At 42.0% G+C, this 27,242-nt stretch overlaps 1 protein-coding gene across 1 annotated transcript in view; it reads right to left on the bottom strand.

Moving 5' to 3' along the window:
* LOC138968889 (uncharacterized) overlaps positions 1-23,660 on the bottom strand; it is a 43,232-nt gene extending 19,572 nt beyond the window's left edge. The window contains exon 1 of the mRNA XM_070341560.1: positions 23,308-23,660. The gene's annotated coding sequence lies outside the window, so the exon portion shown is untranslated. The remainder of the gene's footprint in view (positions 1-23,307) is intronic.
* Positions 23,661-27,242: the final 3,582 nt, after the last annotated feature.

Here is a 27,242-nt window from a genome sequence, read left to right as displayed (position 1 = left end):
TAAAATATAAAGTGATGAAATTCTGCTGGGAGAAAATAAAATGTGCCACAGGCACCAGCAATCAGTTTGTCAGTTCCGTGTCACCAATGTAATCCGACCGTCATTTCAAATGAAGCAGTTTCGAGTGCCGCTTGTTAAAAAGAGGAGGGGTACACACAGCGTTGTAGGGTGGGTTATGGTGTTCATATGCTACTGCGGGGTTCAAGCGTTGTAATTGTGTACATTTGAAGACTGTACAGACTGCACTCGTTCTCGGATTGATTTTGCTAATACAGAAAAACACTGCCAAAGAAAAACTAAAAACAAACAAACAAGCAAAGTCCACACATTGCATAATGTGGGACAATTGCATGACATGAAATTTAAATGATCGCAGCGGTTCTGTCTGTTTCCTTATTCCTCAAAATACGACTTGAAAGATTCACGGAAATGCATCATTAGTTCTACACTTTAAATTAACAATGCACATAACCGGAAGTTCGTCCGGTTCCCCAAATTTGCAGTGGCTATCATCTAGGGCATCATACTTTAATGTATTTCCGATAAAGCCACATCAGAAGCTTAGCTTCAGGAAATAGTTATACCGCTCAACTTGAGCCCGCTAGGATGCTGTGCTGAGTTGCACGAGAAAGTTACCACCCAAACGGGAGCCAGCCGCAGTGCTGGATTGGTTGAAACCATAGACCATTTATCCTGGACCGCCAACTTGCTCTCTCTCCGCTCTTTCTCTCTATTACGAGGTAGCGCCTCTCACATTTAGGAACCTACGCTTTCATGGCCTTTCAGAAGTCAGGGGGACGTGATATCCGGTGTCGATTGTAAACATGGACGAAGTTGCCGAGGTAAGTTCTGAAAATGCTAAAATAAACTCAGCAAAAGTGCATATGGAACATGTTTTTCGATGAGTTTTGTTAAGTTTAGTTTGGAGTTTTGGAAAATCCAGTTCATTGTCACCTCCCATTGTCACAAATAACTGAAGCGTGCTTTCTTTTCACTGTCTTCGAATCGCTGGCCTTTCAAACCGAACGTGACGCGCCCCTGAAAGTCGAGAGTCGTAACCTCGAAGGGTCACGTGACGAGTTGGCGGTCCAGGCTATTTGGTCTATAATTGAAACTGGGATTTATTGTGATTTCAATGAATCAGACCACGCAGTTTGTTCTCTCCCGCCTGGGTGGCACCCAATTGCTGTTCGTGTACCTCCGCCCTGGTAAATGTCGGTGGGCGCGTGAATTAATATTTTATCAATGATGTTATGAAAGTGCAGTGTGTGTATGTTTACGAATCTCCGCTCAGTTTTATCTGAGTTGTTTTATGAAAAATATATATGTAGATGTTCAAAATCTCAAATGCAAAATATTTTACTTTGATTATTCTGATGCATACCATAAATAATCTTGTAGATGCGCCATTTAAAAATGTATCAAGCACTCACGCAAGCACGCGCACAGGCCCACTCACACACACACACACACACACACACACACACACACACACACACACACACACACACACACACACACACTCGCAAACGCACAGATAGAAAGTCTTTTGACTGTTTCGAAGCACAGTTTGCAATGTACGGGAAGAAGAAAGCAAAAAGTTGGCAGATAAGTACAAACCCAATATTTAGCGCTAACATAACTCAGACATTCCGTGCATGTTTATTTGTCAGCTTGGAAACTCAACAGTTTAGACGTTTTTAACAAATCTTTAAAAAAAAATCCTTTCTAGGCAAAATAATATAACACAAGTTCTTTGCTGTTATCCACAGGAACACTTACTATCAGCGCACATACACACACAAAAACATGGCGAGAAAAACAAATCTTCACTTCGCCATCCGATTTAACACTAAGCCAAGATCAATACCTGGCCAATCAGGTTATGCTGATGCAGCTACGAGCTAGGTAATCGCTATGTCATCTTTCTTTCAAGGTATTCTCGTGTGCTGTTTCTGTATCGATCGATGCGTGCTACATCGAAAAGTAATCTTTTATGCAATACAACGAGCGAGCGAGCGGACATTTTGCGCGCACGCATACACACACACACCCACACAAACACACACGCCCGCGCGCGATGCTCGGAGGGGTTGCAGAGAAAATAATTGTCTGTTCATATTTTGCGTAGTTTGTCTGTCTATCATAATTAAACTCAAACAACTCCCTTCCCTCCTTCCCCCCCCTCCCCCCACCACCAACCCTTTTCTCTAACTCACTGGAGGGTTAAAATTCGAAGTGATGCAATTCTGATGTGAGAGAAATATGTTGCACAGGCACAAGAAATCACTGAGTATATATCTCAGTTTCGTCGAAGCTAAGCTGCAATGAGAATGACCAAAACGTAATCCGATTAAAACCCAACAGACAAGTGTAGCAGTTTCGTGTGCCCCCGGCTTCTTAAAAAGGGGAGGGTGTACATTGAGAAATGCTCAGCGTCAGCTCTCAAGATAGAAACTGCTTACGTTGCCTTTCTCTGTCCTGTGCGAAAACAAATTACGCGTCATAGGTATAGACACTCACCTATCACTCGCTCACACACACACACACACACACGGCGCACACATTCACACACACACGCACACACTCACACATGCACACACACACACACACACGTGCACGCGCACACACACAGCTCACACACACACATATACACACAAACTCACGCACACACACAAACACACACATACACACACACACACACACACACACACACACACACACATATATATATTTTTTTTCGCGTATCTACCACTCCCGCCGTTGCTGGAATGTCAGTGTAGGCCTAATTGGAAGGTCACAATAAAGTGTTCGTTGACTCCTGGAAATCCGCTGTTGCTTTTCAATAAGGCTCAGCATAAAAACTATTCAGTTTTCTTTGTTTGACAGCAATAATGTAAATATTTTAACTTGCACACACCCTTCCACATGTTTTTCAATCAGTCAATCAAGTGCATTCATTTCTTTTTTTAGTGCACCCATATCTGAGCCCAACTACAATTTATATTGGTCGGCGTGCGTCCAACGGCATACACACACACACATACACACTTGAAAAGTACGAGGCAAACCCATCCCTTGCCTGCTTGCTTGTATCTTGCACCTTCACTGCTACATGATAAAGCGCTGTGAGGTATGCATCGTAACTGTACCCCAGACAGTCACACACTGTCAAGGAGAGCAGAAGGGCAAAGTTATGTAAGGACCTGTTTTAAGCCCTCACCCCCACGACACCCACCCACCCACCTTCCCTGCATTATCACATCTATTTTCTGTCCATAACCTCTGTAAATCTACCCCCATTATACGACTCCATCCTTTTCAGAACCTGATTTTCTCAGATTTTTTTTGGCGGGGGTTGGGGGGGGGGGGTGGGTGGATGGTGGGTCGGGGGTGAGGTTGGCAATCTTTAAAGGAGGGTATCACGGTATAAATGTAGACTTAGACTCCTGAAACCTAAGCGACCCATTCAGCGGAATTAAACAGCAGCGACAGTGTAGAAGTTATAACGATACCTTACAACCTCCCGACACTGACAATCAATCTTATTTCTCTAAGCTTCTCGCTTCAGACGACAAAACTGCTCAGCCGAGCACTATTTTCATACCAAGGTGATGTGTCATGGTGTCAGCGTCAACGCCGGCTCTCTCGCCGGCGCACATGCAATCAGGTAGGCTAATTAGGCAAGCTACGGCCATATAATTGGGACTCCCTCGAAACGATGTATTGATCGACAAAGATTGCTGTATCTGGCTAACTTCGGGATGTAGGTGTGTGTGTGTGTGCGTGTGTGTGTGTGAGTATGAGTGTGTGTGTGTGTGTGTGTGTGTGTGTGTGCAGTGGCGGATTTAGGGGGGGAGAGAGAGAGAGAGAGAGAGAGAGAGAGAGGGAGGGTTGATTAAATGACAGTTTCTGAGCTCAGGTGGCCCTAGATTGCAGCATTTTGCTTTCTTGAACAAAATATTCCGGGGGGGGGCATGCCCCCCGGACCCCCCCCCCCCCCCCCCCCCCCCCCCCCTAGCATGTTCGGCGCTTCGCGCCTTCAAGTTTGTGCAAAAAAGTGTGGGTGTGTCCCCCTTCCTTAAGATCCTGGATCCGCCCTTGGTGTGTGTGTGTGTGTGTGTGTGTGCGTGCCTCGTAAGTTTGTGAGTGCGTGCGTGCGTGCGTACGTGCGCGCGCGCTTTTGTGTGTGTGTGTGTGTGTGTGTGGTTGTGCGCGCGCGTGTGTGTGTGTGTTTATAAAAATGTGTGTGTGTGTGTGTTATTTGTGTGTGTGTGTGTGTGTTTACGTTTATTTACCTGTACACCTTTTTTTAGTTCTGTGCAGGTGAATTTTGTACAATTTTTTTTAAAACCAGTGTACATAATTTATTTCGTGCATGCTTATTCACATTGTAACTAAATGTAAATAAGCTCGTTCTTTATATGTGTTTCATTTCCCCGGTGTAGGCCTATACCAGTTTTTCAGCCAGTGTGTTTATGCTTATCAGAGTCATATTTGTTTGTTACGATTGTCGCAGCGAGTTATTGAACAGGCACATTTCGCTTCTTATGCGAACTGGACAGAACAGATTCTTCTGAAATAACTGATTCCATTAAACAATCAATACCACAAAATGCTTCATCAGAGCCCAGTGTGATTAACCGTCTTTATTACTGTTACTGATTGAGCAACAACGTGACCAGTGACAAAAAGAAACTCATTTCAGCGCAGTGCTTCGGAACACTTTCTACCCCAGTTATGTTGACCAAGTGGTTTTTTAGCCGAGACCAGGTGTTGCAGCAGCTCGCTCAGAATTGTAGTAACTGTGTAGTAACTGTGTATCAACACGCTGGAATGCAGGCGTTAGATTGACGTTACAGGAAGCGACTGAAGCTAACAGTCTGAGCGGATATATCCGTACCTGGTCAGATAGAGCCATATGAGTGGGTACGGATATATCCGTACCTGGGAGACAATGAGTTAAAGCCCAGTGTAATTACTAAACCATCATTATATATTACTGTTACGGATTGCTACCTTTAGCAACTGCTTGGTTTAAACAAAACTTTATTCAATTTTAATCATGACAAGAACAATGCATGGATGATTGATACTCAAGCATACAATGCTTATTTTAAGCAATCATAGTAATTACAAAACAAAGGTTAGCATGATGGCGGAATAAGTACATTAGCTCATTTCAGGAAACGAAAAACAAAACAAGAGACAAAACAGATACACAAACAAGCAGAAAATGGGAAGGGGTTGGTGATACAGGAGGTGGGGAAAGGGCAGCTAGCTAGTAGCTAGCTTAAGGGAAAAAGAAGAAGAAGAAGAAGACTTGGAGCGCCAATATTGGAGGGGATTTTTCAATTGTAATAAATGCACATAAGACACTCGCACAAAGTTAATGCATATTGTGATCAGAGGAAAAGTCACTACATTGCGCATAAATCGAGACATACTTGATAAGTCGGAAAACAACAAGAGAACATGAGAGAGGTTATGGGGAAAAATTTGTCAGGCAGCATGTCGCATGACAGTGTCTAATAAATGTAATGAGTGAAGTATAGAGGCTCATTTGCGGAACCTGCCCGTCTGTCTAATATAGTCCTGTACAGTTATGAATATGGTCTGGTTGACATTTCGTGAATATTGCGGGATGCCTTTCAATAATATTTCGATATACTTATAATCATTTGTCAAATTATCAATGGACAATAATCTTATATCTCTATACAAGGGACAATGCAATAAGTAATGTTCAGCAGTCTCGCTGGGATAACCACACTCGCATTGAGAGCAATCCTTAAGGTGCCGCTTACATAAATCAAAATTCAAATCACTCATACCAATACGCAATCTGCAATGATGTACTTGTTCAAATCTTTCTCCATAATAATAATGGCATGGTACTTTAAAATCAGCACTTGACAAATAATTTTTGAACTCGCTCAAGGAGGTGGTCATTTTAACGTTATCTGGTAAGGTGTTCCATAGTACAGTCGTTTTGGGGATAAAAGAGTTGCGAAATAATTCGGTTCTATGAGGAGGTACATATCTTTCTAATGGTCTTCGTCTATGATACGGATTAATGTCAACTACAAGAGGGGGCAATACATTTACGAAGTACTGGGGGCATTTGTTATGTATCATCTTATGAAAAACAATTAATTTATGTCTTTTCCTTCGTTCTTCAAGGCTACATAGCCCACTTTCCTCATACAGCTTTGCATGGCTAGTGCCCTTAACTCCACCTATTATAATTCGTAGGGCTTCTAAATGTAATTTTTCTAATGCATCTGCCATTATCTTAGTGCAATTATCCCAAACAACATCTGCATAGTCGAAATGGGGTAAAATAAAAGACTTGTACATTATTTCCAAACTTTTTCGACTTAATCTATATTTATAAAATCGTAAACAATTAATCAATAAATTCGCTTTTTTAACTATGCTTTGGATGTGGGCATCCCACTTGCAGGTGCTCTGTAAAATCACTCCAAGGTGTTTGTGTTGATCTACTTTTTCTAAAAAGACATTGTTGAAAAACAAGGGTTGAGGGGGGATTAAATCACGTTGAATATTTAACAATTCAGTCTTAGTCTCGTTAAATTTAACTTTCCATTTATTGGCCCATGCACTAATTTTATCAAGATCTTGATTTAATATATTGGTTCGTCTGTCTACATCTTCTAATGCAAGATACATGCTTGTGTCGTCAGCAAACAACTTAATTCCGGATTCAATATTCTTTACAATATCATTAATATAAACCAGAAATAAGAGCGGGCCTAGCACGGATCCTTGTGGAACACCGGCAGGAATCTTTTTAACATTAGACTGTGTTCCCTTAATTACAACAACTTGCTTGCGGTCTGTTAAATAATCACAGAACCATAATAATAACCGATAATAGCAACTGCTTGAGCTATCTGTTTAGACTTGTTCTTTTTATATTTAGTCAAGTTTTGACTAAATATTTTAACATCGAGGGGGAATCGAAACGAGGGTCGTGGTGTATGTGCGTGTGTGTGTGCGTGTGTGTGTGTGTCTGTGTGTGTGTGTAGAGCGATTCAGACTAAACTACTGGACCGATCTTTATGAAATTTGACATGAGAGTTCCTGGGTATGAAATCCCCATATGTTTTTTTCATTTTTTTGATAAATGTCTTTGATGACGTCATATTCGGCTTTTCGTGAAAGTTGAGGCGGCACTGTCACGCCCTCATTTTTCAACCAAATTGGTTGAAATTTTGGTCAAGTAATCTTCGACGAAGCCCGGACTTCGGTATTGCATTTCAGCTTGGTGGCTTAAAAATTAATTAATGACTTTGGTCATTAAAAATCTGAAAATTGTAAAAAAAAAAATAAAAATTTATAAAACGATCCAAATTTACGTTCATCTTATTCTCCATCATTTGCTGATTTCAAAAACATATAAATATGTTATATTCGGATTAAAAACAAGCTCTGAAAATTAAATATATAAAAATTATTATCAAAATTAAATTGTCCAAATCAATTTAAAAACACTTTCATCTTATTCCTTGTCGGTTCCTGATTCCAAAAACATATAGATATGATATGTTTGGATTAAAAACACGCTCAGAAAGTTAAAACAAAGAGAGGTACAGAAAAGCGTGCTATCCTTCTTAGCGCAACTACTACCCCGCTCTTCTTGTCAATTTCACTGCCTTTGCCATGAGCGGTGGACTGACGATGCTACGAGTATACGGTCTTGCTGAAAAATGGCATTGCGTTCAGTTTCATTCTGTGAGTTCGACAGCTACTTGACTAAATATTGTATTTTCGCCTTACGCGACTTGTTTCTTCTTCTTCGTGCATGGGCTGAAACTCCCACGTTCACTCATGTTTTTAGCACGAGTGGATTTTTACGTGTATGACCGTTTTTACCATTCAGGCAGCATACGCCGACTCGGGGGAAGCATGCTGGGTATTTTCGTGTTTCTATAACCCACCGGAACTCTGACATGGATTTCAGGATATTGTCCGTGTACACACGAAATGTGCTAAGGCACAAGCAGGTCTGCGCATAAGTTGACCTTGGAGATCGGAAATATCTCCACCCTTAACTCACCAGGCGGCAGCGGCCGGGATTTCAACTCACGACCTTCCGATTAGGTGGCCGATGTCTTACCACTACGCGACTGCGCCCGTTTTTCTTTCAATCAACGTGAACAATGAGGAGAAGAAACTAAACACAGTGCTTCATTAGAGTCCAGTGTAATTAATCAACCGTCTTTATTACCGTTACTGATTGCTATCTTTAGCAACTGCTTGAGCTAACTATATTAAGACTTTTTCTTTCAATCAACGTGATCAATGAGGAGAAGAAACTCAATACAGCACAGTGCTTCATTGAAGCCCAGTGTAATTAGCCGTCTATATTGCCGTTACGGATTGCTATCTTTGCAACTGCTTGAGCTATCCAAAACTCAATTCAGCACAATGCTTCATTAGACCCAGTGTAATTAACCATCATTATTACCGTTACTGATTGTGCTTGACTAGCGCCGGCGACAGCTCTGCCGTTTAACCGGCTCACGTCATTGGTTACGCCCGACAGTTTGTTCTGGTCAGTGCACTAAACCGTTTCCCATTACCGTCACTGGGAAAATCAGTATTCAGCATAATTATAGGATATTAATTTTGTTTAACTGTTTGGGGAATAAATTTGCTTATTCACTCCTGCTCTGGTCAAATTAGTCAACTTGGTGCATCTACAATGTCCCGTATCCTTTCAAATGTAGCGAAAAACGTGTTTTTGTGGTCAAGGTGAAATCAATATTTTTTGGCGTGGGGGAGACGGAAGGTGGGAGCTAGGTGTGTGTGTGGGGGGGAAGCTGCACTCGTATTGAAAAACTGTTTTAGTGTTTGGGTTTTGAAAATAAAATAAAGAACGAAAAACAGCAATAACCGAAAAAGCAGGTGAACAGAAAAAAACATGCAACCATCACGTGATCATTTTTATTTTATTTTTACAGGGGAGAGAGAATAGAAGGGTTGGGGACGAAGAAAAAGCGGGAGAAGAATAAGTATGCAGCACTCTTTCTAAACAGGCACTGAAACCGTTGTCGAAGAAAAAAAACCAGACAAAATGGAACAATCTTTGATGGATGGAGCCAGTCTCCCGGCTGGAAACGAGTTTCGAGAGAAGATTAGGTGCTCTTCATTTCAGCATTTGATTTACACACATACACCCATGCACATTGTGCAACACAGAATTTCATTCCGTATCTGCATGTTGTTAAATTACATTCACCTCCCAGGGAGGGAATAAATATTGCGTCCAAGGCTAAACTAATTTTTGTTTTAGTGTGTGTTTGTGTGTATTTTCTCCTCTAAGGTGGTTGCTTTTTGGTTGTTTGTTTTTGTTTTCAAAACAAATCGACTGCTTGCTATCTTTCAACAACAAAAAATCAGAATCAAAAAACAAGAATTTAAACGTCCTTGTGTTTTTGCCTTTTTTTCTTTTTTAAATTTTGTTCTTTCATATTTTGTTTCTTTATAACAGCTTTCGTCTCTGCTTCTGCAACACGTACATATTTTGCTATCTTCAACAACTGCTTCAGCTATGTATGCAGACTTTTGAGAGAACAAACCGCAAGCAGGTCTGATTCATTGAAATCACACCAAATCTCAATTTGAACCAATCTCCATTGCTGACTCCCTACCGCGGTTGGTAACTTTCTCGTGCACGTCGGCCCTGGGTACTTTGACACTCGACCAGCTGTCCTCAACGTTTTGTGCCTCGACGTTTTGACCCTCGAACTTTTCTCACACACACACACACACACACACACACACACACACACACACACACACACACACACACACACACACACACACACTCACACACACACACACACATACATGAGTCAAACTAATATCCATTGCGCGAAAAAGAAACAAAAACGCCCGAGAATATTATTTGTGACTGAACCAGTCTAGTCTGGTCGGGAATACACAATAGAGGCTATGGGGAAAACCGCGGTCCCAATACTCAATACAGAACCGAGACAAAGAAGACGTCACAATTTTTGTCTCGGACTGCCGCAGTAACATTCAGTTTTGTTGCACAAGTTCGTCTCCAGAGGAGTGTAGGGGGAGGGGGGGGGTGTTTCGTGGGGCGCAGAATACTACATTGTCAATCTTAGACGAACAAAATGGCGTCATGTTTGTCTCCTTTTCGTACTGAAAGTTCTGTCTTATATCGTTCTCCACGCAACCCCGAGAGTGACTTTAATATGACGCAGTTAGTCAACACTTGAAACAGGTGAGCGGATGAGACAAAGCGTTGAAGTGCAGTAGAGTGCTCTACACGACGTGATATTGCACCACGCCAGACGTTCATCGGTCAACACTCTGATCGTCTTTGAGGGCTGTTCGTTTTGTTTGCTTCCTGTCAATCTGGCCTTAAATCTACAGTCATTCTCGTGTGAGCCAATCACAGTAGACCAACTTAGGAAATAACTCTGTTGGGTTTGTATGGGTTACATTTTCCCTCGTGACGTTATAGGCCATTCACTAGCGAGGACTGAGTCTAAAACACGTGGACAAGGCCGAGCACGTGTGGAAAGCTTGCCTCAATAAAAGCAAGGGTATTCACTCTATTACAACCTATACAAATCCGGCAGAGTTATTTCCAATGATCGTCTAGTCACGCCAAATATCTGTCCAGGTGCTTACATGGGACAAATGCATCTGTCCTTTTGCAGAGACCAAAACTCTACAGCTTGCATGCTTCCTGTGAACAGATAGCGTTTGTGTATGTGTGTGTGTGTGTGTGTGTGTGTTTTTTTTTTTTTTTTTAATGAATTGGGCTCTTTTCACGGGAAGGATTGCGCCTTTAAGTGTGCTGACAAAGCTCACTTTCACTTTCAGTGAGACAAAGACAGAGAGATCTATGTAAACCCCATAAGCTACGCCAGACTCGCACAAAAGATCAAATTAAGACAACTGCTGCTTGACAACTGAAGAGTCATGGGAATGCCGTGTGTGTGTGTGGGTGTGTGTGTGTGTGTGTGCCAATATATCTGTCTGTCTGTTTTTATGTTTGTCTGTCTGTCTGTCTGTCTATCTACGTGTGAGTCTGTGTGTGTGTCTGTGCGTGTCTACGTGTGTTTCTACGTGTGTGTGCGCGTGTAAGACAATAACAACTTAACTAAATTCAACAAGGATTTACGGCGACAGAGAGAGATAGCTCCCAAATGAGACAAAAACCTAACTTCATTCGCATGACCCTCAATTCTGTTCTTTCGCGAAACGCCAAAAACTATAACTCCGAGCCTGGCTGAGGATGCGGTCTTCAATAATCGGCAGACCGCCGGTGTCAAAGTATTCGCAAATGTTTTGCATGCAGTTCCGTAAAAATGATTGCCACCCATAATAAAAGTATCGTTTGCAAAATAAAGTCCTGAATATCCACGAGCAAGCCATTCACGAATCGAATCAAAACTTGTGTTAAGAAAATCAACCAATCAGACTGTGTCACTCATTCCACCATGCAGGTGCCAAAGTTTGGAAGCCAGCAGCTGCGGTAAGCCCATTCAGTCGGCCTCGACAGTATTTACCACAGAGAAAGAATAGCAAGCAGCCAAGTAAAGTAAATTATGAGCGCAAAGAGCTGAAATGAATACTGACACTTCAAAGAAAGGCAAGAACTAGAGCAAGAAATAGATACTAGGGATCAAAACTCTGTCTCCACCGGTGTCGAAACATTTGACCAGAGGTCTTGTGCATTGCATGTCTCTCCCGTGAGTCATCACAGTAACGAAGAGAGCAAAGTTAACAATTTAAGAAAGGAGAGAACAAGACAAACCTATACAAAGCCAGAGAAAGGTTACAAGAATAAACCTAAACCAAAATAGCGCAACAGATTATGTTCGCCTCCCAGCCGTAATAGTAGACCTCCAAAGAAAAGTGCAGAATTATCATTTTTGATGTGTACTACTAAGCACGCCGCTTAATTATCGAGGTATGATTATCAAGCGTGTGTGTGTGTATGCGTGCATTCGTGTGCCTGCCACTTGATTGTCTACTGGTCATGGTTATCTGTCTGTCTGCCTGTTCTCCTGTCTGCATGCTTGCATGTCTGTCCGTCTGTCTGTCTGACTGCTTGCCCTTGCCCGTCCGTGTTTGTGGGTGTACAATAAAATGTACGTATTCAGTATTGATGTTCTCATCCCATCTTATTCCTTCGTGTCACTCTTGCTCCCGGTCATAATGTTCTGACCACACGTGCCTGACACTCAATTTTCTTTTTGTATTTTATTTATAGTTTAAAAAAATTATTATTTAACGTTCCAATAACTATAACTTTTCCCCCTTTTGTGTGTGTGTGTGTGTGTGTGTGTGTGTGTGTGTGTGTGTGTGTGTGTGTGTGTGTGTGTGTGTGTGTGTGTGTGTGTGTGTGTATGTGTGTCTGTGTGTGTGTGTGTGTGTGTGTGTGTGTGATTTTTAACACCAAAACGCTGCGAAGACGCCCAAACCATCCTCAACCCATCGTCGAAGGCACTTTTCTCACGGTCAATAACAAGATCAAGAGATCCATCGTGATGAGATCAAACCAGATACCGCTATCACCAGACAAGATACGGATACTGGATACCTGCTACGAACGTTAGTGTAACCTACTGTAAGAGACAGGAGCACGAGAAAGATAATTCAAAACCAACAGAAAGTGATGTCTACAGTTCTTAAATTTGCTCGCCTGTGGGTCTTTGTTGTAACTTCAATGTCTATTAATACTGATTTTACTTGCTTGTTTGTTTGTTTGTTTGTTAATGATATTTTGTGTTTTTTACGTTTGCATAACAAAATCAAGCACAACACAGAACAACACACCACGAACATGTAAATGATATACAATACGATATTAAAAGGCAACAGAGGGAGAATAGAAAGAGAAGCATTGAAGGAAGAAGAGAGAAGACAGTGATAACATTGTCGTAATGAGGTATGACATCGATAAATACACAAGCGGTGACCTTACCTGAGATTTTCAACGAATGGTATGAAGAAGTAACCGAGACAAACTGCGTTCTTGAATATTATAAGTGACAGCATTATGTACGTTATGCCCCGGTCTCACATCTACGAATGTCACCCGACTTTAGGTAGTCGGCTGGAAGTCGGAAGAGGTCGGAGAGTTCGTGAGAATTAGCAATTTTGTTTTTGAAAAGTCGGTTAGTTCGGAAGGCCCTTCAGACTGTTTTGAACATGTTCATGTTCAACAGGAGAACATGTTCAAAACAGTCGGAAGAGCCTCCCGACTCAGACGAATAGAAATTTGTCGGGTGGTTGTCGTAAGCGTGTCGGTTTAGTCGTAAGGCGATTCTGATTAGTCGTAACGGTAGTCGGAAGACTCGTAAGGGTGGTCGGATTTGTAGTTAGCATAGTGTCGTTCGGATTAGTCGTAATGGTGCCTGATTTGTCGTAAGGGCAGTCTGATTTGTCGTTAGGACAGTCGTTAGCTAGTCGGTTTAGTCGTTACACTGGTCGTGAGAGTCGGCTATTGTTCGGAAGTTTTTCAGCTAATAATCGGGCCTGTCGTAACTGCAGTCGGAATTGTCGTTACTGCAGTCGGAAGTGTCTGGACACATGTCGGATTTGTCGGCCCTAAAGTCGGGTGGTTGTCGTCTGCTTGTCGGCTACATGGTCGGATCAGTCGTAAGGACAGGTCGGGAGTGAAATTTGGAGCCGAATTTGCATCCGACACTTCCGACCTAGCCGACTTAACTATCCCCGACACTTCCGAAAAATCGTATATGTGAGACCCAGGCATTACACTATTATTGGCATTATGACGTTTTCGTGAACTTTGTTTTTGTGCATTTGCCACGCTGTTGGTTATGTTGCGAGTGGAAGTATGCTCTTATCCCACGAGAAAGCTTGAAAAAGAGGGTGGGTTTTTTTTGTTTTGTTTTTTACAAATCGCTTTATGGTACATGTACTTATTTCATTGGAAACAAACAGTTTGCCAAAGAGACTCCGTGCTACCCATCATGACTCACCTCCTATAATCTGATCAAGATTTGTTATATAATATAGTACAATGCAGAGTTGCTTTTCTTCCGATAGATCCTACAGTGCTGGAAGTGACTAGCTATAACCGGACTACCACCACACTCTCCGATTTTTGAAATCATAAACAGCCAGCGCGCGTTACTTCACAAAACATGCAATAACTGAGCAGCAAAAGACAGTATTGACTTTCTAAGCATGGAGTTCATGCTTCAAGCAACGCATTAAGCCGACGCGTCACATATGAAAACTTACACTGTTTTTACAGTTTTCTGCAAACTTCAAACAAGACCATGCACCACCTTCAGCTGAATCTATCTTTGTCGACTCGTATCCGGCACAAGACCATGCATATGCTGCTCAAACAAGCAGATTTGAATACAAGGTTACGTCTGATAAGATAAAATGGACTGGGCGGAAATACACGCTCAGTGGTGGCAAAACAAATTAAAGAGACCTTCCTGTTGGTCTTCTGTATAGAAATAACAAGTCGCGTAAGGCGAAAATACAATATTTAGTCAAGTAGCTGCCATTTTTCAGCAAGACCGTATACTCGTAGCATCGTCAGTCCACCGCTCATGGCAAAGGCAGTGAAATTGACAAGAAGAGCGGGGTAGTAGTTGCGCTAAGAAGGATAGCACGCTTTTCTGTACCTCTCTTTGTTTTAACTTTCTGAGCGTGTTTTTAATCCAAACATATCATATCTATATGTTTTTGGAATCAGGAACCGACAAGGAATAAGATGAAAGTGTTTTTAAATTGATTTGGACAATTTAATTTTGATAATAATTTTTATATATTCAATTTTCAGAGCTTGTTTTTAATCCGAATATAACATATTTATATGTTTTTGGAATCAGGAAATGATGGAGAATAAGATAAACGTAAATTTGGATCGTTTTATAAATTTTTATTTTTTTTTACAATTTTCAGATTTTTAATGACCAAAGTCATTAATTAATTTTTAAGCCACCAAGCTGAAATGCAATACCGAACCCCGGGCTTCGTCGAAGATTACTTGACCAAACTTTCAACCAATTTGGTTGAAAAATGAGGGCGTGACAGTGCCGCCTCAACTTTCACGAAAAGCCGGATATGACGTCATCAAAGACATTTATCAAAAAAATGAAAAAAACGTTCGGGGATATCATACCCAGGAACTCTCATGTCAAATTTCATAAAGATCGGTCCAGTAGTTTGGTCTGAATCGCTCTACACGCACGCACGCACACACGCACACACGCACACACGCACACACATACACCACGACCCTCGTTTCGATTCCCCCTCGATGTTAAAATATTTAGTCAAAACTTGACTAAATATAAAAAGAAACACTTTTTTTCCTTTACTTTTCTACGCAAAATATTTAACGTCGTATTTTTGCCATTACGTATTAATTAATTTTAAAAGAAATCTAGGAGCAGTCTGAAACATTTTACGATGCCAAAATGTTGCTTTTGCATTGCTCAAGCTCTCCAATATGGTTTCCATTGTCTGTGTTGGCCTGTTTTGAGCATAATCACGAAAATGCACCAAAATCTCCTATTTTTGACATAAATGATCATTTATTGCGAAATCTGTTTTTTGTACCATCTAGTTGCCTACTTGAGGAGGTAATTGTGAACGTTACGATCAGAAAAGTAAAGCGGTTAACTACCTACGACACCTGTCGTTGCAAGCGATCTAAGCCGACTGCTAAAAATGACCCCTCAGAGCTGGAACACTGCCTCAGAGCTTTTTAACGCATGGAACGTCTCCCACGCCGTGTATTCTAACACATGCCGGTGTAACACGAGAAAATTACTCTCACGAGATTTTTACTCAGGAGTAAACATTTCGTACGAAAAAGTTACTCCCTTTACGAAAAAAGCACTCCCCCATTGCACGAGAAAATTACTCCCCAAGACAGGTGAGTTCCGAGTAAACATTTCGTACAAAACTGTTACTCCCCTGACGAATAAATAACGAATAAATTACTTCACCCCAACACGAGCAATTTAACTTCCCATGCCAGGTGTACGAAATTTGTACTCCCTTGTCCCCTGTTAGTCTTGGTGGTGGAAGGGGTGGAAGGAGGGTAGCGCGACATTCGTGTGCGCGAGATCACTTATTGGCATTATCCCTTCGCCCGCATTCCATTTTTGCGTACAAGATTACTGAAAGTAAAAAAAATGGGGAGTAAAAATTTCGTGGAGGGAGTAATTTTTTCGTGCCTTGGGGAGTTCTTTTCTCGTACGAAAAGTGTACTCGGAGTAAGAATTTCGTACGAAATATTTACTCCGGAGTACATTTTTCGTGGAGTAAAAATTTCGTGTTACACCGGCGTATTGGGGCTTTTATGCACGTTACGCATTTAGTCCCCTTCCGTTTGAACTGCTATCAACGGTCAACAGAATGACAGCTTCCTGTGTACATATTAATATGTCTTGTTTGTTTTCCTAAATCATTGTTATCATTTCCGACAGTGGAGAGAAAGTTCTGCAGCTACAAAATTAATGCTCTGCACGCCCTTTTTCTATTCTAATTAACAGAAAGCCGACGTTTCGGTTTAAAAAAAGGAAAAAAACCACTGGTTTAAGTGTGTATTAACAATATGAAAATAATAATTACGATGAGATCAATCGCCCCTTCTCGAAAGACTTCACGGTGATGTACAAAAAAACAACACACACACACACACACACACACACACACACACACATACACACACGCATGCACGCACACACACACACACACACACACACACACACACATACACACGCACACACACACACACACACTTAACGTCAATGTATGAGTGCATGCATGTTTCAATGTCACGACTTAAAGCGTGGTTCGCTATGTAAACCAGACTGCATGTGGCTTTAATGTTTGTGTTGTCGCACACCATGTGAAAAATGGCGCACATTATCAACAAAGGGCAAGGCATTGCGGAAATTATTCAACTCGTAAAAACCGAATGCTGCGTGTTTTTCGTCATCAGTCATGTGCACATTGATATGCGAGGTCGTTCAGTTATATTGTGTGTTTTTTCAGGCAGTAAGGCTGTGTGTGTGTGTGTGTGTGTGTGTGTGTGTGTGTGTGTGTGTGTGTGTGTGTGTGTGTGTGTGTGTGTGTGTGTGTGTGTGTGTGTGTCCGTGTGTGTGTGTGGGTGTATCAGTGTGTGTGCTTGTGCGCGGTGTTGTATGTGTCTGTAAGTTGGTCTCCCTGCCTGTCTGTCTCAGTGTCTGTCTGTGTGCTTGCTTGCCTGCGAGGGAGTTTTTCTATGCAATATGCGAATAGCTCTCTGTCTGTCTGTCTGTCTGTCTGTCTCTCTCTCTCTCTCTCTCTCTCTCTCTCTCTCTCTCTCTCTCTCTCTCTCTCTCTCTCTCTCTCTCTCTCTTTCTCTCTCTCACTCTCAGATTATAGTGGTACCCCAACCCGAGAAGAGACGGACACCCTTATCCGCAAACCGCAACGGAAACACTTCTGTCAATGGTTGCAGGATTCGAACAAGGACTTAAAAATCTCACCATGAACAAGCAATTACATGAAAACATCCAAAGAACTGAAAGAAGTATTAGAGAATGTAGTGAAATACGTGACACAGGCACTCGAAAACTGACATTTCACAAGGGACCTAACAAACAGCAACGTGTTTGAAAGACCATGCGCGAATGTTAGACTGCTCGTGGTGAACCAAAGCTGATTGACATTACACGCGATCTGGAAACCATGTAGCGAAGTATACCCACCTTTTTGGTGTGCATTGTATTATTTGTCCTGTGATTTCGGATTTGTCCCCTTCCCCCTCCCCTTCGCAATTGATAAACTTAAACCAGTTTGAGCGAACTGGACTTCAGACTTCTCTCTCTCTCTCTCATCCTCAACATCGCTCATCGGTCACTGACCGAAAAGGCACACACCTGCCTCGAACCAAGCATGGCTAGAAATTATCATGGGGTGGTTATGGAGCGGAAAAGGCAACGCGCATCTTGCATTTTAGAATGACTATGAATGTCAAGGATTTCGGTTGCTCTCCTTGACTGACAAGCAATAACTCGAAAAGAGGAACTTCAACTACGTTTTTTGACTTTGAATCGTAATAGGCCTACATGCAAGCTTACTTCAATGGTTATTTTCCGGCTACGACGCCTAAACGACCCAGCCTGATAAACTCTTACTAAGGGGATTGCTATTTTTGCTGTAGTATTTGACAGGCACACACAGTTACATACATGAACCTCTCTGTATGCCTGTCTGCCTGTTTATCTGTCTGCCTGTTTATCTGTCTGCCTGTTTATCTCTCTGTCTGTCTGTCTCTCTGTCTGTCTCTCTCTCTCTCTCTCTCTCTCTCTCTCTCTCTCTCTCAGATGTCTGTCTATCTCTGTTTCTCACTCTCTCACTCTCTCTCTCTCTCTTCAGAAATTGCTGTGCATTCTAACCGATATAAAAAACATAATGCCGATCAGTTGATGTGTCCCCTTTGTAAAGAAAAGCAAGAAGATGAAGTCCATTTTGTTTTATGTTGTCCATACTTAAACAGATTAAGAGAAAAATGTATCCCATTTAAATATTATAAAACCCCAAGCACTTTTAGACTTAGCTTGCTCCTGGCCTCACCTCAAGAAACTGTTATCAGAAATGTATCCCTGTATTTGTATAAAGCCTTGAAATTAAGAGATGTTGTAACCTCGTAGTTAAAGACCGTGTAATATATGTTTTATTCTGTAGTGTTGTGCGATTATTATGTTATTATGTTGTACCTTTTCTGCACCTGATGAGTTATATTATTTGCAACGTGAACCGTTTGTTCACACCCATTCATAAGGGGCTATGGCCTATTGAATAAATTATCTGCGTCTGCGTCTGCGTCTCTCTCTCTCTCTCTCTCTCTCTCTCTCTCTCTCTCTCTCTCTCTCTCTCTCTCTCTCTGTGTCTCTCTGTGTCTCTCTCTCTCTCTCTCTGTCTCTCTCTCTCTCTCTCTCTCTCTCTCTCTCTCTCTCTCTCTCTCTCTCTCTCACACACACACACACAAACACACATTCTCTGTCTCACACAGTTATATACTATCTCGAGTCACACAGACACACACAGACACACAGACACACACACACACACACACACACAGTAGACAAAACTGAATTCAATTGCACGCGGGCATCATTACTGCTGACTTCAAGCCTGTACTGTGTTTGCTCTTTGTGACTCTTAAAGACACAACCACAAAGGAGTGGAGATAATCGCATTGGTGCAATTTCTCGTTCAATTATACTACTCTAGGGTGTCCTAGGAAACCAATTGATTTTTCCCTTTCGTGCGGTGAAAACAATTCCGCTAACTAAGCATCCATCAGCCTCTCTTAATCGTGCTGCACTCGATCAGCATCTCTCTCTCTCTCTCTCCCTCTCTCCCTCTCCCCCCCTCCCCCTCTCTCTCTCTCTCCCTCTCTCCCTCCCTCCCCCCCCCTCCCTCCCTCCCTCCCTCTCTCTCTCTCTCTCTCTCTCTCTCTCTCTCTCTCTCTCTCTCTCTCTCTCTCTCTCCCCCCCCCCTTATCCCTCGGTCTTTCTTGTTCAGGCTCTCTCTCTCTCTCTGTTTCCCTCTCCCTCTTTCTGTCACTCTCACCCACGCTGACACACAAACGCGCACACGCACTCACACACATAACTCTCTCTCTTATTTCAACTCTGTCGGGAAAAGCTTTGGAATAGACAGTCTCGTTTATCTCAAGAAATAAAAGCGGCCTTTTTTATCTCGTGGTTTGTGGTGCTTTTCTTCGTTATGGTTCACTTTCTTGGTACATTTGTATCTTTAAGTGTGATCGAACTATTTCTGAAATCTATTTCTTATTCTGGAACAAGAACATATCCCTCCAGTTGGTCATATACCAACAGACCACTTCGTCAACATCACGGGCCAAAGAATCTAGACACAGCCATCGTCGAACGCTGAAGAAGAAGAAGAAGAAGAAGAAGAAGAAGAAGGTCATATACCAGAAGTCAACACCCTGACCGTTGCCCGGTGAGGTACATTTTGCTGTTGAATAAATTGCTTTAGAAATTATGAAATTCATTCCCCCCCCCCAAAAAAAAAAACCCCGGCAATGTGCATAGAAATCACCTATGCTGTTTATTTGTGGTATATATGACTAAGTGGAGGGATGGTCTTGGTGCTTGTCTCGTAAAAGCGTGGAATTGGGGAACTCTCTCCCTTACTCAATCCCACACTGCCAAACTTTTTGTTCCTTCAAATCAAACCTTAAAACACACTTCTTCACACAGTAATGTGATTAATTTTTGTTTCAATATGGTGCATTTTTGATCAGGTGTTCGAATGTTTGAATGTTTTGCCTGTGTTAGTATGCTTGCAGCTTGTATTGATGCACAGTGTTTCGTTGTTCACTTGTGTGCTGAATGCTGCTGCACATGCTTTTTCGCTTCGCTTTGTATATATATATATATGTATGTTTTTCATTGTAAAGCGCTTAGAGAAGGTCAAGCGCTCTATAAATCTCCCATATTATTATTTAAGTTATTGAGACATCCCAGTGCACTAAGGGATTTATAGAGCAAATCGAGAAAATTCATTATTGAACGAAGCGCATAGCGCTGAGTTCAATAATTATTTTCGAGATTTGCTCTATAAATCCCTTAGTGCACTGGGATTGTTTCAATAACGATATTGTCTGTACCGCCAAAGAAAAAAGAAGATTCAAAACGCACATTTTGCAACGCGCATTTGGATAGGCGTAACTGTGTGGTCAGATCTACTTTTGTGTGGGCTGTCTCAAGTGTGTCGTGCTTTCGTCACACGCAAACTCTTGTTTTAATTTCTGTTGGTAAATTCCAGTGTAGCGTTAAGCTAAAAAGTGATGATCTTTCATAGAGACCTCATTTAAACTCGGAGAAAGGACTGTGCTCTTAGTTATTTGCGATTCGAAACCTTCATCGAGCTTCGACAGATTGACTGTGCAGAGTTTTGCCCCTTGCCAAGGTCGACGGAAAGCACATTTTCAAAATAAATGTGGCATGTTTCTCGTGTGGTATCTTCACTCATCGGGGAGTCTGGTACTAAATATGAACGGTAAGAATGCTCTGAACCCTACACGTATTATATCCCCATCGTTTTATCGTTCACATTTGCCCAACATGTTAATTTGCTGAGCGGGATTTATGTCGTCTGCTAGGCGGCTATGGCAATCGAACCACTGCACTGAGTCTCATTTCAAAAACAAAAATTGCTCGTCACGTTGCACTGAGTCTGCACGCATGAGGCAGGCTGGTAATAAGTCTTATATATGGTAAGAACGTTCTAAACTCTACACGTTTTCGATTCTGATTGTTCTTGCCTTGAAATAATAATTCGGAAAACATTCATTTACTGAACAGATGCAGTCGTATTTCAGTGTAGTCTGCTACGTGCTGATCTAGCTGCTACGTTATCGGAATAACACTTGTGTTTTCTGTTATGTGCTGGGAATTGTATACCAACTCATCATTTGGTAATGTGGATAATAAGCTACATGCCACTAACATGGCATAATTATGAGAGGAATCTTCGCAAGTCGAAACTGAAAAATTAGACACAGCGGGTTCTATTTTTAGATCAGTGGCAACTGTGGCACAGGCACATGCAATCTGTCAGAAAAAAACCCACTTCTGAGTGACAATACAGACCCCCGTCACGACGTACGAGTAGGTAATCACTTTTGAATGACAAATCAGGCGATGATCTTTTTTCTTTCCTTAAGGCAGTTTTAGCTATGGTGTAGCGCTCTAAATTCGGGGTTCGGGTTGGGTGCTATTGGGTAGTATTCGGTGGAATGATGGGGGGGGGGGGGGAGGCAGTTGTGTAGTGGTGCTAGGAGGGGGGGGGGGGGGGGGGATATGTACGCGAATTTTGCTTCGACACGTGAAGACCTGCACCTGGGCGTGAATGAGCACACGTTTAAACGAAGGGGCACATCTGCATGATTGAAATATCACACACACACGAACACGCACACACTCATACAGAAACAGACTCTCGGAGAGACTGATAGAGGGAGAGTACAGACAGACAGACCAGAGACTGACAGAAAGAGAGAAAAAGATAGAGCCAAAACATTTTCATGTAAAACTGAGATATATATATAAGTCGGTGGACAAAGAACTGCTCTAAAATTAGACAAGGTTGTGGGAAAGTTCAAGACCAGGTGGCAGAATGGAAAGACACTTTCGGCAGTGCATCGAAAGCATGCAAGCATGCGTGTCGCAGGGATTGGCTGACTCGGTCTAACGCGTCTGTTGCGACCTACACAAACTGATTCAAAACAAATCCGAACGGTACACTGACACACCACACTAACCGTTCGATCGTTACTTCTTACACGTATACGGCCCAGAGAAAAGGTAACAGGTCGGCCGTTATTATTTTGTTGTTGTTGTTTGTCGATTTGTTTGGGATTTTGGTTTTAGTGTTTTTGTGCTTTGTCTTTATCAGATTTGTTGTTGTTATTCATGATGTACATACTTATCGCCGGTAAAACAAATTAATAAAAAAAAAAATTTTTAAATCGACAGGCGCGGCACAGACACATGACATTTGAACAGTTCGATCGTTACTTTTTACACCTAGTATAACACGCCGGCCTATGGAGAAAAAAATTTAGATGTATGGCCATATGCATCTTAGTGGCCGTGTTGAAACAAATGTAGACTGTAACGAACTAAAACATGTTCCTAATGAATAGTAACAACTCTTTGTTTGAAAGTATAGTCTTACTACATGGTCTACTTATAGTCACCGTTAAGCAAAAATAAATAATGCATAAACAAATAAGTTAATCAAATTAAACATATTCCTGAGAAAACTTAAAAGCTCTTTGTTTGACAGACATATTCGTGGCCTAGATAGTCGCCATAGGTAAAACACACAAGGAAACTGTAACCAAATAAAATATATTTTGTATTTGTTTTCAATGAGGCCATAATCAGTGCAGATGATGTATATGCATATATATATATGACGTTTCGTGCACAGCCGAGTGTCACATATTGCACACTCATCAATTACGTTTAACTTAGTATGATGATGTACCGGCTGCCTTTGGACTGCTATACTGAGATTGTAGTCGAATGGGTCTATGCCAGCAATCATATCATATCAGCTGTGGCAAAACAGTAGCACATATACATATATATGTATATAGTAGGAAGCCTACTGAAATGGAAATCGAGGTCGGTTTCCATACACACACGTAGGCACAAAGCAAGGACACTGACGGGTATTGATTTTTCTGTCATCTTTCCTTACCTTGCTAGAAGTTGTTCATTCCGTGTGTCATCACCACTGGGCCTGATCGGTCGTACCAGGGTCAGAAGAACAGGAATCGACACTGACAGCTCGCACTCACTTCATTCACTGCTGGGGCTGACACACAACCATGTTTCCTTCCTTTGTCCCTGGTTTGGCCCCGAGCGGGTCACACGCTTTCTATTCCTGTTGTGGAAAGCCCCGACATGTACACACACACGCACACACACGCCACCACAGCTGAGCACTGAAAAGGTGACACACACACCGCTTGCTGCTCTCAATCCGACGCTAGCCCGAGCACTCCTCTCTGCCCGCTCCACAGGTGGGGAACAGAGGAACGAGTGCTGTAGTGCTCTACCCACTGCTCCACACCACTACCTCCACATGCATGGCTATGGGTCACAGTCGCCCGCTCACTGCTTCATTCAATCACAGGCACACGAACTTCTGTTCTTCTCAGGTTCCCTTTCGTGAAATTTAAGTACGTATAACTGCGAAGGGCACACTGCCACAATGATCAGTTTCCTTTCAGCGGAAGTTAGAGGGACTGCAATGGGCCGGGCACACGCGTAACAATCGCACGCCAACAGCTTCATTCAATCACAGGAATACGAACCTCAATTCAGTTGTTCTGATCAGGTTTCTTTCGCCAGATTAAGTACGTGACCGAGGCTGCGAAGGGCACATTACCACCATGATAAGCTTGCTTTTAGTTGAGCTTTTAAGGGACTGCAGCCTTTAAGGGACTGCAAAGGATACGGCCACTGTCGCGGTCGAATCAAAGTTACTGCCAAGGCCGGGCACACAAACTTCCTCAACGTATTACCAATGCATGTCCAAATCAAGGCCAGAGGACGTCAAAATCCACATTCGGTCAGTCACATAAATCCGGATCCATCAGTTTCCTATTATTGCAAAGGGCAGACTCTAACAATTTTTTGTTGTTTGTTTGTTTGCTTAACGCCCAGCCGACCACGAAGGGCCATATCAGGGCGGTACTCTAACAATGATCAGTTTCCTGTATAACAGTGATTGATTTTCTTTCAGTCAGTGAAGTTGAATGACAGTGACAAAGGGCACACTTTAACATTGAACAGTTTCCTTTCAGTGACTGCAAAGGGCACTGATTACTTGACGTTGAAGTGGAGTTTACGTGCACACTGTCACAATGATAAGTTACTTTTAAGTGGAGTTTACATGACTGCAAACTCAGTGCACACTGTCACAATGATCTATTTCCTTTTAAGTGGAGTTTACATGACAGCAAACTGCACCCTGTCACAATGATCCCTATTCTTGTAAGTGGGCTTTACGTGACTGCAAACAGCACACTGTCACAATGATTCCTTTAGTTTTAAGTGGAGTTTACATGACAGCAAACTGCACACAGTCACAATGATCTCTTTACTTTTAAGTGGAGTTTACATGACTGCAAACTGCACATTGTCACAAAGAACCCTTTTGTTTTAAGTGGAATTAACGTGATTGCAAACTGCACATTGTCACAAAGAACCCTTTAGTTTTAAGTGGAGTTAACGTGATTGCAAACTACACACTGTCACAAAGAACCCTTTCGTTTCAAGTGGAGTTAACGTGATTGCAAACTGCACATTGTCACAATGATTCCTTTAGTTTTAAGTGGAGTTTACATGACAGCAAACTGCACACTGTCACAATGATCTCTTTACTTTTAAGTGGAGTTAACGTGATTGCAAACTGCACATTGTCACAAAGAACCCTTTTGTTTTAAGTGGAATTAACGTGGTTGCAAACTGCACATTGTCACGAATAACCCTTTAGTTTTAAGTGGAATTAACGTGATTGCAAACTGCACATTGTCACGAATAACCCTTTAGTTTTGAGTGGAGTTAACGTGATTGCAAACTGCACATTGTCACAATGAACCTTTTTGTTTTAAGTGGAGTTAACGTGATTGCAAACTGCACACTGTCACAAAGAACCCTTTTGTTTTAAGTGGAATTAACGTGGTTGTAAACTCAGTGCACACTGTCACAAAAGTCCTTTTGTTTTAAGGTGGAGTTAACGTGATTGCAAACTGCACATTGTCACAATGATCCCTTCTGTTTTAAGTAGCGTTAACATTCACACTGTGGAGTTAATGTGACTGCTAAGTACGCCCCGTCCCAATGATCACTTTCCACTGTTACGAGCCGGTGTAAGAAGTTGACGCGAAGGACGCACAGATGCAGTGCCGCCAGTCCCCCAGCCACTATTGGCTGATACGGAAGTTAAACTTTTTTGTAATTGAATTGTGGTTGTTGTTGTCGTCGTCGTAGTAGTAGTCATCGTTGTTGTTGGTGGTGCTGTTGTTGTTGTTGTTGTTGTTGTTGAGAAATAAACTTACGCCTTACACTCCCGGTGCAGTTCAAACTGAAAGGTTTCGTTTTTAACAAATCACTGGGTAGTGCTTCTGCAAATCTTGCGACGTACGTCGTTAAGATATTCTGGCCTTGGGGATGGTAAAGCTGCAGTAGAATAATATTTCCTTAGGCAGACGTCCAGGAGAGTACAGATGTGGTCTGTTTACACGTAAGTGTATACTACGTAAAACGATTGGAACAGAAAGGCCACACAGCACAGTATTAGTTAACGTTGGAATACTGTCCGCTAACGAAAGTGTTTCTTTTGTTTGTGTGTGTGTGTGTGTGTGTGTGTGTGTGTGTGTGTGTGTGTGTGTGTGTGTGTGTGTGTGTGTGTGTGTGTGTGTGTGGTTTTATCGTTTAGTTGTTAATTGTTGCTTTTTGATTGTTTGCTTGTTTGGTGTGTGTGTGTCTTTTTTTTGGGGGGTAGAACTAGGGCCAAACATATGGGAGAAGAATAATAGCGTTAAAATGGGCTGTACATATATATATACGTGCACGTTTTTAAGGTTTTCATAATTATAAACTATGGCCGAGTGTTCTTCTTCGACTTCTGTCTTTTTTTTCTTTTGACTAAATGAATTGCGGTAGACTGGCCGGATGATGTGATGGTGTGTGTGTGTGTGTGTGTGTGTGTGTGCGGCGTGTGTGCCACGGTGTGTGTGCCGGTGTGCCACGGTGTGTGTGTGCCAGTGTGTGTGTGTGTGTGGTGTGATTACGAGAAAACGTACGCAAGACCGAATACAATACAATATTTCAACACAATAACATCTAACTGAATTATAGCATAACAAGAAACACGATAAAACTCATTATTTCAAACAAGCAACTACTTAAACAGGACGTCAGCATCAAGGCACTCAATAACATGTCAACATAATGGGAAACAGTTTTTCAAGCGCCTGTCCTCAAATCAATCACAGCATTAAAATCTGAGAGCACTAAGTGCACTGAAAGAGAAACTCAATCTTGTGCACTAGTACTACTTTGATCTACTATTTCACAGGCCCGTTTGCTTCACGTTACTCCAGTATACTCTGTGCTCAGCTGGCAGACCATGCCGTTGACAGTTCATTAAGTAGTACCCGGGCTGTTAATATTACGGGAACCACTAGAGAAAATATAGAGGTTGTGGAGAGGACGAACGAGAACCCAGTACGTTAACGTAGGGGGGTGGGGTGGGGGGGATTCAGGATGGCACCCAAAATTAAGTCCTATAAATCCACTTGCATATTGAAGATTAACACTTTTTTTCTCTCAACGGTAACTACACAAATGAATAATCTTTTCATCACAGTCACTTCGTTGTTTAGATATCAAAAAACAAACAAACTGCTAAGAATGCTTCTTTGTTTTTTCCGCTGCTGGGTTAGTTCAGAAATCACGAATGGTTAGAAGAACGACCCAGGTCAAAGCCGATTTGAATGGAATAGACAGCAGCAGACGGAATCACAATACATGTACAGTTATGTGAGGACCCTCCGATGAGAGGACACCTCTCATGAAAGGAAACATTCTGTTTGTCCCTTAATTGTCTGTTATCTTGAACAA

Source organism: Littorina saxatilis, linkage group LG6 (genome assembly GCF_037325665.1).
Source record: "Littorina saxatilis isolate snail1 linkage group LG6, US_GU_Lsax_2.0, whole genome shotgun sequence".
Classification (NCBI taxonomy): Eukaryota; Metazoa; Mollusca; class Gastropoda; order Littorinimorpha; family Littorinidae; genus Littorina; species Littorina saxatilis.
This window is presented reverse-complemented; position numbering and strand designations above follow the sequence as displayed.